Source organism: Cyprinus carpio, chromosome B3, assembly GCF_018340385.1.
Source record: "Cyprinus carpio isolate SPL01 chromosome B3, ASM1834038v1, whole genome shotgun sequence".
Taxonomy (NCBI): domain Eukaryota; kingdom Metazoa; phylum Chordata; class Actinopteri; order Cypriniformes; family Cyprinidae; genus Cyprinus; species Cyprinus carpio.
The window spans coordinates 34,092,169-34,107,798 of record NC_056599.1 but is presented as its reverse complement, the minus strand read 5'-3'; the positions used below and the strand labels follow the sequence as shown (position 1 = coordinate 34,107,798).

General features: G+C 36.0%; 1 pseudogene; it reads left to right on the top strand.

The window, feature by feature from the left end:
- The window catches only part of LOC109081527, a 40,986-nt pseudogene that overhangs the window by 22,196 nt on the left and 3,160 nt on the right, over window positions 1-15,630 (top strand).

Here is a 15,630-nt window from a genome sequence, read left to right as displayed (position 1 = left end):
CTGAAGAAATGTTTACTTTATCTACATCCAGACAGTAATAGCGACTGGCCTGCCAAGTTTCGTATTGCTTTATTTTTTAAAGTTCCCCCTTCCTGCTTCCTTTATATCTATTATGAGGACCTGTTTTCTGTTATGCTGACTTGCGTGCAAGATAAGTTCTCATGTGTCTATGTACCTAAAGCCAATGTTTGCTTGTTTCATTTGTGTAAACTTCTCTCTCTCTCTCTCTCTCTCTCTCTCTAGGGAAAAGAGATTATTGAATTTCACCTTAAACAACTGGAGGAGGAGGGCATTACCCACATGCCCCGCTGGGCACCTCCTCTGCCCCCACCCCATCTCACGCCCTGCCTGTCAGCTCAGCAGAGCTATCCCAGCATGCAGCAGCAGAGCTCACCCCGGCTCCACGGACGTCCTGCCAGGCTCTCCCGGATGGGTGAGATGAAACATAGTGCTCACTATGTGCTCATAAATATAATAATGTGGAGGAGAAAAGAAAATATATTGCACACAACAAAATCTAGTGAGCTGCCTTGCTGTCTACGCCTTTCAAAGTACTTTTCAAAACTGAAAGAAACCTCTTAGGTTATTTGTTGTGACTTATTTGCAGCTCTATATCTCTCAATAATTCCTCACACAAACCTCACAGGGTAATCAAATCACTATTGATTTCAAAATAGATTTGTTTAGCATGTTGCTAAGATAATTCTATTATACACCAAGCATAAAAAAATATGCTCTATGTTTTGGAACAGAGCCAATGATCTCTGATACGTTTCTCAACTGTTTGTTGGTTGTGTGTTGTTCACAGACAAGTTAGATGCGGACTACATCTCCCGTTATCTGGGAAAACTGACCCCTTTCCAAGAGAGCTGTCTCATTCGCCTACGACAGTGGCTGCAGGAAACACACAAAGGAAAGGTGAGTGCAACATCTAAAATGAAACGGAAAGAAATCAAGATTTTTTATTCAGCAAATATGCATTGAAGGGGTCATATGACGTTGCTAAAGGAACATTATGTTGTGTATTTGGTGTAATGCAAAGTGTTTATGCGGTTTCAGGTTTAAAAAACACATAATTTTCTACGTACTGTACATTATTGTTGCTCCTCTATGCCCCTCCTTTCTAAAACGCGTCGATTTTTACAAAGCTCCTCGTTTTGAAAAGCGAGGTGTATGCTGATTGGCAAGCTATCCAGTGCATTATGATTGGCCGAATTCCTCAAGCGTGTGACAGAAATCTTACGCCTCTTACCATACTGTGATGCTGTGTGTCCCGGCGCGACAAGACAAAACCAATAAAACTCATTACAAACGAGGCATTTGTAGCATCCAGTGGGGACATAATTACTGATTATAATGACTTATACTGTCTTTTTACGCATTGCATTGCGTATCGCGCCGCGTAAATATAAAACCCATGTCTGCATTTGTGATCAGAGAAACAACAAACAACAAACGCTACTCTAATGCTCAAAACTCACGTATAAATCATCAGTGGCAAATTCTTTAAATATGTAAACATACTTACAGACTGTGTGTCAGAAGCACCAGAATGTCCTTGCAAAGTAGGAATTACCCCACTTTATAGAAACTGACACCGGCGTTGTTTCTATTCTCACAGAAAACAGTCCTTGTCCTCCATAAAATGTGCTGCACACATCTGAATATTTGGGTTGAACTGTTCTTGAACAGTGTGGTAAATACAACTTAACCATTGATTGCTAGTTGTGTCCTCTTTTGGAAGGCCAAACAAAGTAGTTTCGCTTTCACAACGAAACACACAGCGTCTCCACGACATAGCCGCAGCTACAATACTACAGCAAGATTAAAGGTTACGTCTTCTTTCTTTGCGTGAACATTTGGGCGGTGTCATGCAAATCTTCCCACATAGTGACGTAGAGATGTGGGGGTGTGTTAGAACGAGCCGTTTCAGGGGGGTGTGGTTGACTCTTAACTTTTATAAAGAATATCTCTTTAGGTTTGAAACTTTAGTCTTTTTTCAACTTTACAGATCTTCTTTATTCACCAAGAGCTTGTAACACTCCAAAGAGAAAGGAAAAATTTTAATCGCATCATATGACCCATTTAAATTTAAAATGCCCATTTAAAACTTAAGGAGCACAACAGTTTTCAAAACTGATAATAATAAGTGTCTCTTGGAGGCTGCTAATCAGCATATTAGACTGATTTATGATTATGATTTGATAAATGGAATTATTATTTAATTATATTTGAATCATTTCAGATCCCTAAAGACCAGCATGTGCTGCGTTTCCTGCGTTCACGGGACTTTAATCTGGAAAAGGCCAAAGAGGCTTTGTGCCAGACGCTCACATGGAGGAAGCAGCATCAGATAGACTTCCTGTTGGACACATGGCAGTGTCCACAGCTCCTGCAGGACTACTACACAGGAGGCTGGCACCACCATGACAAAGGTCTGTCTCAAGCTATATGTTTAATTTGACTTTATACATGGCTGTGTGATGAATAACTAATGGAGAGGATGTGTGTTAGTCCTGTGCTAGACATACAATCAGCCTTTGAATAAAAAGAGTTTGAAACTGATCAAAAACTGCATCTGAGTGAGGTGTTTTCAATGAGCATGTATTAATATTAAAGATGCAGAAATCTGTGTGGTTATGTGCTTGCTTGTGTGTGTATTGTGTAGATGGACGTCCTCTTTATATCCTTCGACTTGGACAAATGGACACCAAAGGTTTAGTGCGGGTGCTGGGAGAAGAGACCCTTCTGAGACATGTAAGAGTTCAACTAATTCCACATCACTCTTCACAATATACAGAGTTTCAAAGCAGCTTTACAGAAAGTCATACTGTTATGTTTGTAACGCCTTAGTGCTTTACCGTAGAGTTTTAGATCAGGGTGATATGACAATATTCACTGACCCCCTTCATCTTTGGTCCAACCTTCAGGTGCTATCCATCAATGAGGAAGGTCTCAGACACTGTGAAGAGAACACCAAAATATTTGGAAAGCCAATCAGGTACTTATGAATACATGTCCAAACCAGTCATATCTGTACAGAATGGGATCAAAATGAATTTTATGACTTTGGTTCCAATTCCAACTCCACTTATATCAAACTTCTAAATGGAACTGATGTGAATAAGAATCAGTTCTTGGTGGTCACACATACTGTGTGTTTTTTATGGGAATGTCTCTACTCTGATAAGTAATAATTGCTTCTGTGTTTGTGTTGTGTAGTTGTTGGACGTGTCTGGTGGATCTGGAGGGGTTAAATATGAGACATCTGTGGAGACCAGGAATCAAAGCCTTGCTGAGGAGGATAGAGCTTTTATGAGCCAACTACCCTGAAACTCTGCGTCTCCTCATACTCAGAGCACCCAGAGTGTTTCCTGTGCTCTGGACTTTGGTAAACACACACAAACATAGGATTTCACATTGTGACGCACTTAGCACATTGAAAGAATGTTAACAAATAGTTGATGATGTTGGAAAAGACTGAGATAAGCACACACTCAGTCTTTATTTAATGTTTGTTAATTGTTCTGTCTACACACTGACCCTTCAGAGTTAAATGTCATGTTAGCGTGGTGCCTTTCTTAATTGCCAGGCTTCTGTAAATGTCATGCTTGCCTGGGCCTTTGTTAGCAGTGCTAATGAAAAATAAAGACCCCGCTGATTTCTGTTGCACCCTGTTCTGCGCTCAGGTGAGTCCATTCATCGACGAAAACACGCGGAAGAAGTTTCTCATCTATGCTGGGAATGACTACCAGGGGCCTGGAGGTCTGGTGGACTACATCAACAGAGACTTCATCCCTGACTTCTTAGGAGGAGACGCTCTGGTGAGTCTGTTGCTGGTGAGATCTGACATGTTTAAACTGATCGGTCGAGACACTTTCTGATACAGTGGGGTCACTGAGCTGGAGCGTCAGGCAGATCTGTGCATCATTTGTTTAGAAGAGATAGGACACGTCACGTGCTCTTCTTAGACCAGCAAGTCATTCTCAAATAATTATTTGCATAATTATATTTAAATATTGTTTTATGTGTGCATATTATGAGTGGTTTGTGTCAAACAGACTCTCCTCTAATGCATTTCAGTCGGTTAAACACTGTTGTATACTTTTGAAAAGAGTACTAAATTATAGATTTTAAAAAGAATATACTTACAGGACACGTGTAGCTGTATATTTATTCAGGTAGGCATGAAAAACAACTGAATGTCACTCTAATCTAACTGTGTTTCTCTTGTTTAATTCAGTGTGATGTTCCTGAGGCTGGTCTGGTTCCCAAGTCTCTGTATCGTACGGCTGAGGAGCTGGAAAAACGAGGAGCTTAAACTGTGGAGTGAAACCATCTACAAGAGCGCGAGTGTGTTGAAGGGAGCTCCACACGAGGTACAGCTCATCCATAGACGATACTCTACAATATACAGCTGCTGCTGTTTACTTCAGCTGTGAGAAGTTCATTACACACGCTGTATGCTGATGACTGGCGCCGTCTGTTGGTCAGAAGAAGACATGCAGCGTGAAAGTCAAATACTGTTAGTCTAGCCCTGTTGAAAAAAAACAGCATATGCTGGTTAGGTGTGTTTTGACGCTGGGATGCTGGTTTATGTTGGTCCTTTTGCTGGTTTATGCTGGTCCTTTTGCTGGTTTATGCTGGTCCTTTTGCTGGTTTATGCTGGTCCTTTTGCTGGTTTATGCTGGTCCTTTTGCTGGTTTGTGCTGGCCTTTTGCTGGTTTATGCTGGTCCTTTTGCTTGTTAATGCTGGTCCTTTGCTGGTTTATGCTGGTCCTTTGCCAGCACATGACCAGCTTAAACCAGCAAAGTACCAGCATCCCAGCGTCAAAACATACCTTACCAGCATATACCTGCTGGTTTTTTCAACAGGTTATTCTGCTCAGCCGTTTAGTGTATGATGCCCATTTAAACAAGTAACGTTATCTGTGGTACTTCAAATAATAAAATCATATTAGTCCAGGTGATATGTGCAAAATTTGAGGTGAGGTTACTCTTTATTTAAATGCATTAAACTTGGTACAATATTGTACAGGTTAAAAATGGAGCCATCTTAAAAACATGATATCAGAGAAAATGTGATGTCTACCTCTATGTTTTGATGGTCAAGTATTACGAGACCATATACAGCAACATAAACTGTTCAGGTGAAGAGTTAATGGTGAAATCAGCAGTGTGAGGATGAAATAACAGTCTATCACAACATATAAAATAATCCACAATATTCCAATAAATACAATATATATTTTTTTTGTCTTCCTTTCTGTGATGGGCATCTTTGTGTGTACAAACGTGATAGTATACTGAAAAAAATTAAATGTACTTAAAATAGCAGTTTTCTGCATTTTCTTTTCAAGTCCTATTACTTCTACTTCCTCGTGTAACTTCTAGTTTGAAATACAGCTTTGAATCCTGTTTGAAATTAATTTCTGAATGGAGCTCAGCGCTGTGTGTTATGAATTATGAAATAATCACTTGATTTGTTTCCAGGTGCTGATAGAGATTACAGAAGTATCGTCTGTCATTACGTGGGACTTTGATGTGTGTAAAGGAGACGTGATCTTCAACATCTATCACTCCAGAAGAGCTCCTCAGCCAGTTAAAAGAGACGGTCTGAGCGCACACAACCTCGCCTGTCCCGCTGGAAACAACATCCAGCTCATCGACAGATCCTGGATGCTGGGACAAGACTACAGCATGGTGGAGACGGCCCTGAGCTGCCGAGAGGGAGAGAGCGTACAGGTGCGGAGTCTCATGAAACCTGTCAGGAACATCAGCATGGCTCATATTTCACTATAAAACACACTGATCAGAAGATGAGAAAAACTTCTTTCTGCTCTGATTCTCTTCCTCTGATCCACATCTGTCCCATCAGGGATCTCATGTGACGCGCTGGCCTGGATTCTACATCCTGCAGTGGCGTCTTTACAGCAGCCCCATCAGGCACTTCTTCCAGTCGGCCGACCGCGTGTAGATGATGTTCTGGCCTCTCTGCAGGTCTCCTCACACAAATGCAGAGTCATGTATTTCACAGAGGTGCTGCGCTCCACTGACTTCAGGTCTGTGTCATTACAATGCAAAGTGCTTAGCATTAAAATACAACTGAAACATGGACAACTGAAAAAGCACACCTTCTAAAAAATATGATTTGGACGGCCAGATGTTTTCTGTAAAGGTGTTTGTGTTTGTATCAGGGGCTCCATGAGCAGCCTGGAGTCGAGTCACAGCGCTTTCTCTGCTCAGTGCCGCCACCATCTAAAACAACAAATCACAGACACAGTAAATCATCACAAAATAACAAAGAAAACAAGACGTTTCTGTGACTGTAGCTCTGCAGGAAATGATGAAGGATCATGTGACAGTGAAACAGAGGTTCACATCAAAACACAACAAACGTCTGCATGAGTGCTGATCTTTTTCATCATAAACTGCAGGCTTGATGTAAATTATGTGTGAGTTTTCTGTATGTTGTTACAAATACATTTGTAAATTTTGTTAAAAACAAATAAACAAACAAACAAAAACATTACATTTCAAGCACCAAGTGTGACCCAATTGTGAATTAATTTTAATAGAAAAATATAGGTGATAAAAATTGTATAATAATTTCATAATAATTTCAAAATAAAAAAATACAAATATTATTGAATAAAAATGTATTACATTGAACAAAAAAAAAAACACACACACACACACACACACACACACACACACACACACACACACACACACACAAAAAAACACTTAATTTCAAGCACCAAGTGTGACCCAAACATGAAGGAGTTTATAATTTATTTTCATGAAACAAATAGGTGATAAAAATTTTTATAAATATTGCATACTATTATAAAATCTCCTCAAAATTCAAAATAAAAAATTAAAATATTATTGAATAAAAATGTATTACATTGATTTTCCACAAAAACACACACACACACACACACACACACACACACACACACACACACACACACACACACACACACACACACACACACACACACACACACACACACACAAACAAACACACACACACTTAATTCAAGCACCAAGTGTGACCCAAAAAATAAAGGAGCTAAATAGCTTAATTTTAAAGGGAAAATATCTCATAAAAGTTTTATAAATATTGCATAGTATCATAAAATATTTTAATAATTATAAATAATGAACAGAAAATATTATTGAACAAAAATATATTACATTGATTTCATAAAATAATCATATATTTTAAGGTATAAATACTACACAAAAAAAAAAGAAACAAAACAAAACAAAAAAAAATAAACAAAAATAGCTCATAAAAGTTTTATAAATATTTGCATAGTGTCATAATTTTTTTTAATAATTCTAAATATTTAACAAAAAATATTATTGAATAAAAATATTACATTGATTTCCATGTTTAAAAAAGAAATCATGTATTTTAAGTACCAAGTGTGACCCAAAAAATAAAGGAGCTCAAGAGTTTAAAAAATAGCTCAATAAATAAATAAATAAATAAATGAATATATATATATATCATAGCATCATAAAATCTTCTCAAAAACAAAAAAAATTAAACAAAAAAAATAACAGAACAAAACTATTACCCCATAAAAAAAAAAAAAAAAAAAAAAAAAAAAGTATTTAAGTACCAAGGGTGACCCAAAAAATAAAGGAGCTAAATAGCTTATTTTTAAAGGGAAAATAGCTCAACAAATTTTATAAATATTGCATAGTATCATAAAATCTTTTACTAATTCTAAATAATGAACAGAAAATATTATTGAACAAAAATACATTACAATGATTTTCCTGAGGGGGAAAGTTACATTTCAATTATCAAGTGTGACCCAAAAACCATAAAGGAGATCAAGAGTTTAATTTTAATGGAAAAAACAGCTAATAAAGTTTTTACAAATATTGCATAGTATCATAAAATCTCGTCAAATCTCTAAATATTAAACAAAAAATATATATATATATTATTGAACAAAAATATATTAAATTGATTTTCATGAAAAAAAAAAAAGTTAAACCACAACTATAAACCAAACAAAAAAACAAAATAAAAAAACAATAATACAAAACAAAACAAATGTTGAGAATAAGCTGATTAATATCGGAGAAGAAAGAGAGAAAGTAGAAGACACAGAGTTGATCTGATCTCGCTGGAGCGAGTCGAACACGAGACACATGATGAAGCAGAAGACGCAGAACACCAGGGTTTGAATCCATCTTTTCTTCATTTTCTCATCACAATATATCACATCAGAGAAAAAGAGTTTAATAATAATGTATTGATTAGAGGATTTCTATTAAACTAAAACTGCATGAACTCCTGAAAATACAGCCTGAGAAATATGATACAACAGAGTAAATATGACAATATTTTACACATTTATCAGTGTGTGTGTGAGTGTGTGTTTAATGTGACACAGAGACACTGAAGAGATTGAAGAATAAAGTCTAAATCCAGCGTGTAGAGGTTGAGTGAATGTGTGTAAGTGTGTGAGTTTTAGAGACCCTGTAGAAGGACAGAGAGCCGCTCGACTCGTCCAGAAACACTCCTACTCTCTTACAGGAGCCTGAAGCAGCAGAGATCACAGTGGAGTTATGTGACGAGCAAAAACATGAAGGAGTTTAATTTATTTTCATGAAACAAAAAGCTCATATAAGTTGTATAATAATTTCATAGTAAAATATCCTCAAAATTAAAAAAAAAACAATATATATATATATATATAATTATTATTATTATTGAACAAAAATATATTACATTTTCTTAAAAAAAAAAATCAAAACTTAAATTTCAAGCTTCAAGTGTGACCCAAAAATGAAGAGACTGAGCGTTAAATGCTTCAAATAAATGTTTTTTAATGCACAGCTGCATAAACACACTTTTCTCTAGCAGTGCTTTGAATGTTTGTTTCAAAACACATAATATTTATAATTATAATGATAATTGTATTAATGATGATGAAGTAATTTTATTAACTTTATAATGAAGTAACTTTATTACACTAAAATGACATGAACTCCTGAAAATACAGCCTGAGAAATATTAAACAGCAGCGTAAATATGAGATTATTTCACACAAACACTCGTATATTTGTCTGTGTGTGTGTGTGTGTGTGTGTGTGTGTGAAAGAGAGAGAGAGAGAGAGAGAGAGAGAGAGAGAAAGAGAGAGAGAGAGAGAGAGAGTCTGTGTGTTTAATGTTTAATGTGACACAGAGACACTGAAGAGTTTGAAGAATAAAGTCTAAATCCAGCGTGTAGCGGTTGAGTGAATGTGTGTGTGAATGTGTGTAAGTGTGTGAGTGTGTGTGTGTCAGAGACGCTGTAGAAGGACAGAGAGCCGCTCGACTCGTCCAGAAACACTGCTACTCTCTTACAGGAGCCTGAAGCAGCAGAGATCTCTGTGAAGTTATTATTGTGACGAGCAACGAATCTGTGATCAGAGCAGATCAGACTCCAGGAGTTCACATTACCTCCAAACACACAGTCAGCACTCCATCCTTTCCTCTTGATTTCTTTATAAGACACTGATATTTCAGCTCCAGCTCCACTCCATTCAGTCTCCCAGTAACAGCGTCCAGTCAGACTCTCTGAACACAGAACCTGAGGCTCATCATCAAATCTGTCCGGATGATCAGGATATGACTGTTCCTCAGAGACACGCGTCACCTTTCTGTTCTCCTCAGACAGAACGAGTTCAGTGTGTGCTGTGTTTGGATCCAGTGTGAGATCACAGGCGTCTGAACACAACACACACATTACAACACACACATTACAACACACACATTTACAACCAAACTACAAACAAGAAAACTGTGTGTCTGTGTGTGGACTTACATTTGTGGAGCCCTGATGTGATCCTGAACTCTCCTCCATGATCCACACTAGAAACACACACACACACACACACACACACAGAGACACACGCACACACACACACACACACACACACACACACACACACACACACACACACACAGAGACACACACACACACACAGAGACACACAGAGACACACAGAGACACACACACACACAGACAGAGACACAGAGACACAGACACACACAGACAGAGACACACACACAGAGACACACACACACACACACACACACACACACACACACACACACAGAGATCATTTAATAGAGAGAAGAAAATAATGTTTTCACTTTAGGTTATATTTCAGGAAGACGCATCATATTATCAGGATACACGCTTATTTTCATTTTTTAACACATATTCTCTAAACAATACACGCTTTTTTGGACAACTGTGAAAATACATCAGCAGTCCAGATATCAGCTTAATCTTCCATTTTTGGACACATTTTTTTTTTTAAATACACAGAAATACTAGTAAAACAATACATTTAGAGTTCGTAAAATACACACTGATGTCTACTGAAGCAACAATAACAATCCATTCAAATTTAATTTTCCGGTGTGTTTTATTCTTATCAGATACACACAGTGTAAGTAACAATAAAGTTCACTCTATTCCTCTCCCAGTTCAGCGGCCGCGACTTACTCACATGTGTTTCAGGAGAAACCGAGACATTTACCGATCTGTAAATCTGACTGACAGAACTCTGAACAAACATGGCGGCGCCCATCTCACGATCAAGATCATCAAGAACAAGATCATTCAAAAATTTTAAAAAACAAAAAAAAACCACATACACACACATCTGAACAACAATAACAGATCGTTCATGACACGGTAAGCACAAGTTTGTGAATATTTTAAATAAAGAAGGAAAAATGAAATAAAAGCGATCTGTGTGTCATACAGTGTTGTGGCCGTGGTGTGTCACGTGACAAGCATGACCCTTTTTTTTTTTTTTTGAGTACTTCTGAGTGTGTAGAAGAATAGTAGACTCGACACACTACTTCGTCATAGCTGCTTCATTAACGGACGCTCTGTTGCTTAGTTACGTGCATTCTGTCACTGTTTAAACCGCCGTGTCACTCATCTCGTCACAGGTAACATCATCCACATTTCTTCGTTTAATTTGATTCCGGCTAGTTGCATATCTCCGCCTTCTTGGATTTCGGTCTAGCGCTTGTGTGCATAGATACTTCCGGTTGTGCTAAACGCCAGCGCAGCCTTACAAAAATGTCCTGTGCTAATCCGGTGTTTTTACATTTATATTATATTTATATTTATATACAAAACAATTCAACATACAATATAAAGCCAGGGTAACAAAGGATAAAAATAAATAAATAACAAAGTAATATAAAATAATAATAATAATAAATAAAAAAACAAAAACCCAATCATAGACAAGCATGACCTTTACAATACTCAAATAATTTTAAATATAGAACACAAACGGACTGTTTTAATTGTCTTTCTATTAGTACTATGTTGAAGAGTACACAAGTAATTTTCCAAGTATCTTTATATAAAACATTGTAAAAACAGGGGTTTTTTGTTAGAAAATTTACACTTATGAATGTGAAATTAACCAACAAAACATAAATAGAATAACAAAAACTTCGTTTATTTACATTTCCATAATTAAAATAACCAAAAACTACATTTTCCGAAATGCAAATTAAAATTAAAGAGTACCTTTTATCTTTGATAAACATAGAGACATCACACCATCATTTTTAACCTGACTACAGTGTCAAAAGATTGTGGGTACAGTGTTCCAAGTGCAAAGAGCAAAAACATCAATATCCTTCTTAAACTTACTAAGAAAAACAGGATAGAATTTATGAATTATTTGAAACCGATTTCTTTTATCGTTGTTTTAACAAAAAAACTTGTGTGGTAGTAACCAAAATACTTTCCCACTTAGGATTTCTAACAAATTTAGTCCAATAAGAAATAGAGCAAGGCTTGGAAACAACCTCCTTTAAAAATAGAGAAACGAATAGATTGTTATAATAAAGAAACTATAGCAGGATTAAATGCAGAACTGTATCAGTTAGATTGACAATGGGCATATCAGCCAATATCACATTTCTAAATAAAGAAACTATAGCAGGATTAAATGCAGATAAAAAACAAGAGAGAATTCCTGGGGAGTCACAGGAAAATTAAAGTGTGCAAGAAATCATCATGTGTCATAAGATATCTTGAGTGTTAAACAAATGACACACTAAAATAATACCCTTATCAAACCAGCTTTTCAAAAAAACACTTTTATGGTTTAAACAAAATACAAAGATTGTTCCAAATTAAAACAACGCTGCGGAGAAAAGCTGTGCTTGTAGATCAGTTTCCAAACCAGCAGAGCTTGAGCATGAAAGGCTTCACTGGCAATTTCTCAATCTTATAATCACACATTAGTAAAAAAGAAAGACCCCCCAGTTGGTCAAAAATAAAATTAGGAATAAAATTCCACATAGAAGGCTTATTCAAACAAAATTTTAACCAATTAATTTTGAGAGTGTTGTTTAAAGTAAAGAAATCCAGAAAGTCAAGTCCACCGTTTTAAGGGAATTTATGACAACAGATTTATGGATGTAGTGCACACGGTTCTTCCATAAAAAAAATAAATAAAATCTGATCGATAGACTTCACAGTTTATTGTCTAGATGTATGGTTGAAGCAATATAGATTAATCTAGAAATGCCTTCTGCTTTTGACAGAAGAACTCTACCTCTGAGAGACAAATCCCTTAATAACCAAAGATTAAATTTACTTTTAATCTTTTCAAATGCAGGGTAAAAATTCAAGGAAACTCTATCTTGTTCAAGTAATTAACAATTTCTTTAACTGAATTCCATCCACAGATAAAAGGGAGGAATTTTTAAGACTAATATTTCAAATTTTTTTAATATTAAGGTACAAACCTGAAGCATTAGAAAACAACTGTATATTTTTAATTGCCTGATGGACCTGGCTCGAGTTTTTTAAAAATAAGGCTGTATCATCCGCTAGTTGACTAATTAGAATACTTCTACCAGCAATATGAATTCCTTCTAGATTACTATCCTTAATAAAATGACAAAAGGCTTGAGCTACAATAAGGAAGAGATATACGGAAGCTGGACAGCCTTGCCGAAACCCCTTTCTAAAAGAAATCTCTGTGTAGTACCATGTCCTAACTTCACTGAGCTATTTCCCCCAGCATACAACGTTTTCATCGCATTACAAAAATAGTGCCTGAAACCAAATCGCTCTAAACAGAAAAAAATGAAAGGATGCTCAATAGTGTCAAAAGCTTTGAAGAATTAAACTATCATCCTCAATAAAGTCAGAGTAATCAATGAGGTCAAAGACAAGTCTAATATTATTAGAAATATGATGATTATTGATGAAACCTGACTGATTTTCATCAATAATGGAATTCAAAACCAACTTAAAACGCTTAGAGAAAATAAGGGCAAACAATCTATAATCATTATTAAGAAGGCTGATAGGTCTCCAGTTTACTAAAAGAAGAGTGTCCTTTTTAGGTTTAGGTATTAAACAAATTACACCTTGCTTCCATACTAACAGAAAGCTCAGAGCAATTTAAACTCTCTATATACACTTGCAGGAGAAACGGAGATAACAGCTCAGAATATAACCAGGCGACCTTGTTATTTTTTAAATGTAAAATTGCTTCTTTAACCTCATCGATAGTAATTGTCGAGTCACGTAAATCTTTGTCCATCACAACTAATAGAATTAACATTACCAAGATGTTTACTGAAAATATCCAGATCAGTTAGATTACATTTAGATTTATACAAATTTGAGTAAAACTTTTAGCAAAATTGGGAAATATCTTAGAATTTTCTGAGACAACCCCTCCAATATTTAATTGACAAATAGAATTATGCTTAGCCCTATTTTTCTCAAGCTTAAAAAAAGTAGGAAGACATCTGTTCACCATATTCAAGCCACCTTTGTCTTGACCTTATAAAAGCCCCTTCTGCTCTCAATTTATACAAGTCATCCAACTTAACTTGCAAATCAACTAAATAAGCTCTCTGACTATCGGACAGATTTTCAGGTAAAATCTTGGTAATAGACGAGATTTCACTAACAATATTAACTTCTTCAAGACATTTTGTTTTAGCGAAATTAGCACTATATTTTCTGAGGTATTTCCCAATTTCATATTTTAACAATTCCCAATTTATTCTGAATGAATTTTCTTGTTTAGCTTTGCTCCAATAAAAACCAATAAGTCTTTCCAGCTCTGATCTAACCTCATTATGATTGAGTAAAGAAGAGCCCTTGTTAAATCTAGCTTCAGGAGAAAGCATAATTTTAATAGAAACAACCTTATGATCTGTTAATGGCGTTACAGAAATATCAATAAAGATATTATCTTTATATCAAAATTTTTAGAGACTAACCAAAAATCAATTCGCGAAAGCCTAGATTAATTTTTATTGCTCCACGTGTATACTCTATCATTCTTAGTTTTAAACCCTCCATATATCTATAAGTTCTAACCTAGGCATAAAAGTTTTCAGAGCTGCGTTTGAGTTTGATGGGGCGACCAGGTGGCCAACCTACCAAGGGATTCGTTCAGGACTGTATTAAAATCACCACCAATCAATAAAATAAGCATTTGGAAAATTTTGACTGCCAATAAGTAAGCTTATCCTTCCAAAACAAATAATAAACTGATCATTCTCAGATCTAGAGTTATACCCATAATATTAACAACAATAAGATTCAGATTATAACATTTCAGAATTAACAAAATAAATGCCCATAAGTGCCCACAGATATTCGTCACAGTTATTTTTATAGTTATTTTTTAAAAAGGAAACCCTGCAGAGAGCTCCCGAACCAAATCTAATCACTACCCCACTGCTATTTCCAAAATTTACTTCATTACCTTTAGAATGAGACTCTTGAAAAAATACAAAGGTCAAAACCAAACTGTTCTAGAAAACAAAAACAAGGCCTTGCGTTTAACAACATCTCTTAAAACTCCTGCCGTTTAAGGACACAATAGAGAAAGACATTTAAAGAACACACAAACACTGAAACAGCTAACCTGCTTTAAAGTCTATGAACTCAGTTTATTACCTTTACCTTTTAGAAAGTTAGGTCACAAGTCAATCAAAAAAAGGGCTGTGAACAATGCCACACAATAGTGAATATAAAAATGCAAAAAGCACTTCTGTGAGAGAAAAAAAAATAGATGAGGCAGTCTTTAATAGTTAAATGTATATGTCGCAAACCCGTATCATGTTGGAAAGTGAACCCTGACCGATCAGTCAATCCGAACTTGCAACGTAAGTTAGTCTTAAAAAAAAAAGATATTAAGATAAAGCCACTTTAATTGGCAGCTTCTTTCTCCCTGCCCTTGAATGAAAGCTCTGCCTCCGACGAAGAATGCCGTGTTCCCCTTCGCGTGTGCCTCATTGTACAAATTGTGAGTAAAAAAGGAATGGAATAATTTACAAATCTCATAAACTTCTTCTATTATTACAATAGAATCGAAACATATCAAATGTTGAAAAGTGAGGGACCATTTGAATTCATGCCAAATAGTGTTCAGTTTGGATCATGCGAGTACACATTCAAAAAAGTTGGGACATGTAGCCAATAAAAGTTCGGGAACAAGTTAATGTACATATACGGACAGTGGAGGACCAATTTGCAACTTTTGGTCCAATTGGCAACCTGATTGGGTATAAACCAAGACGGTAATACTCTCAAG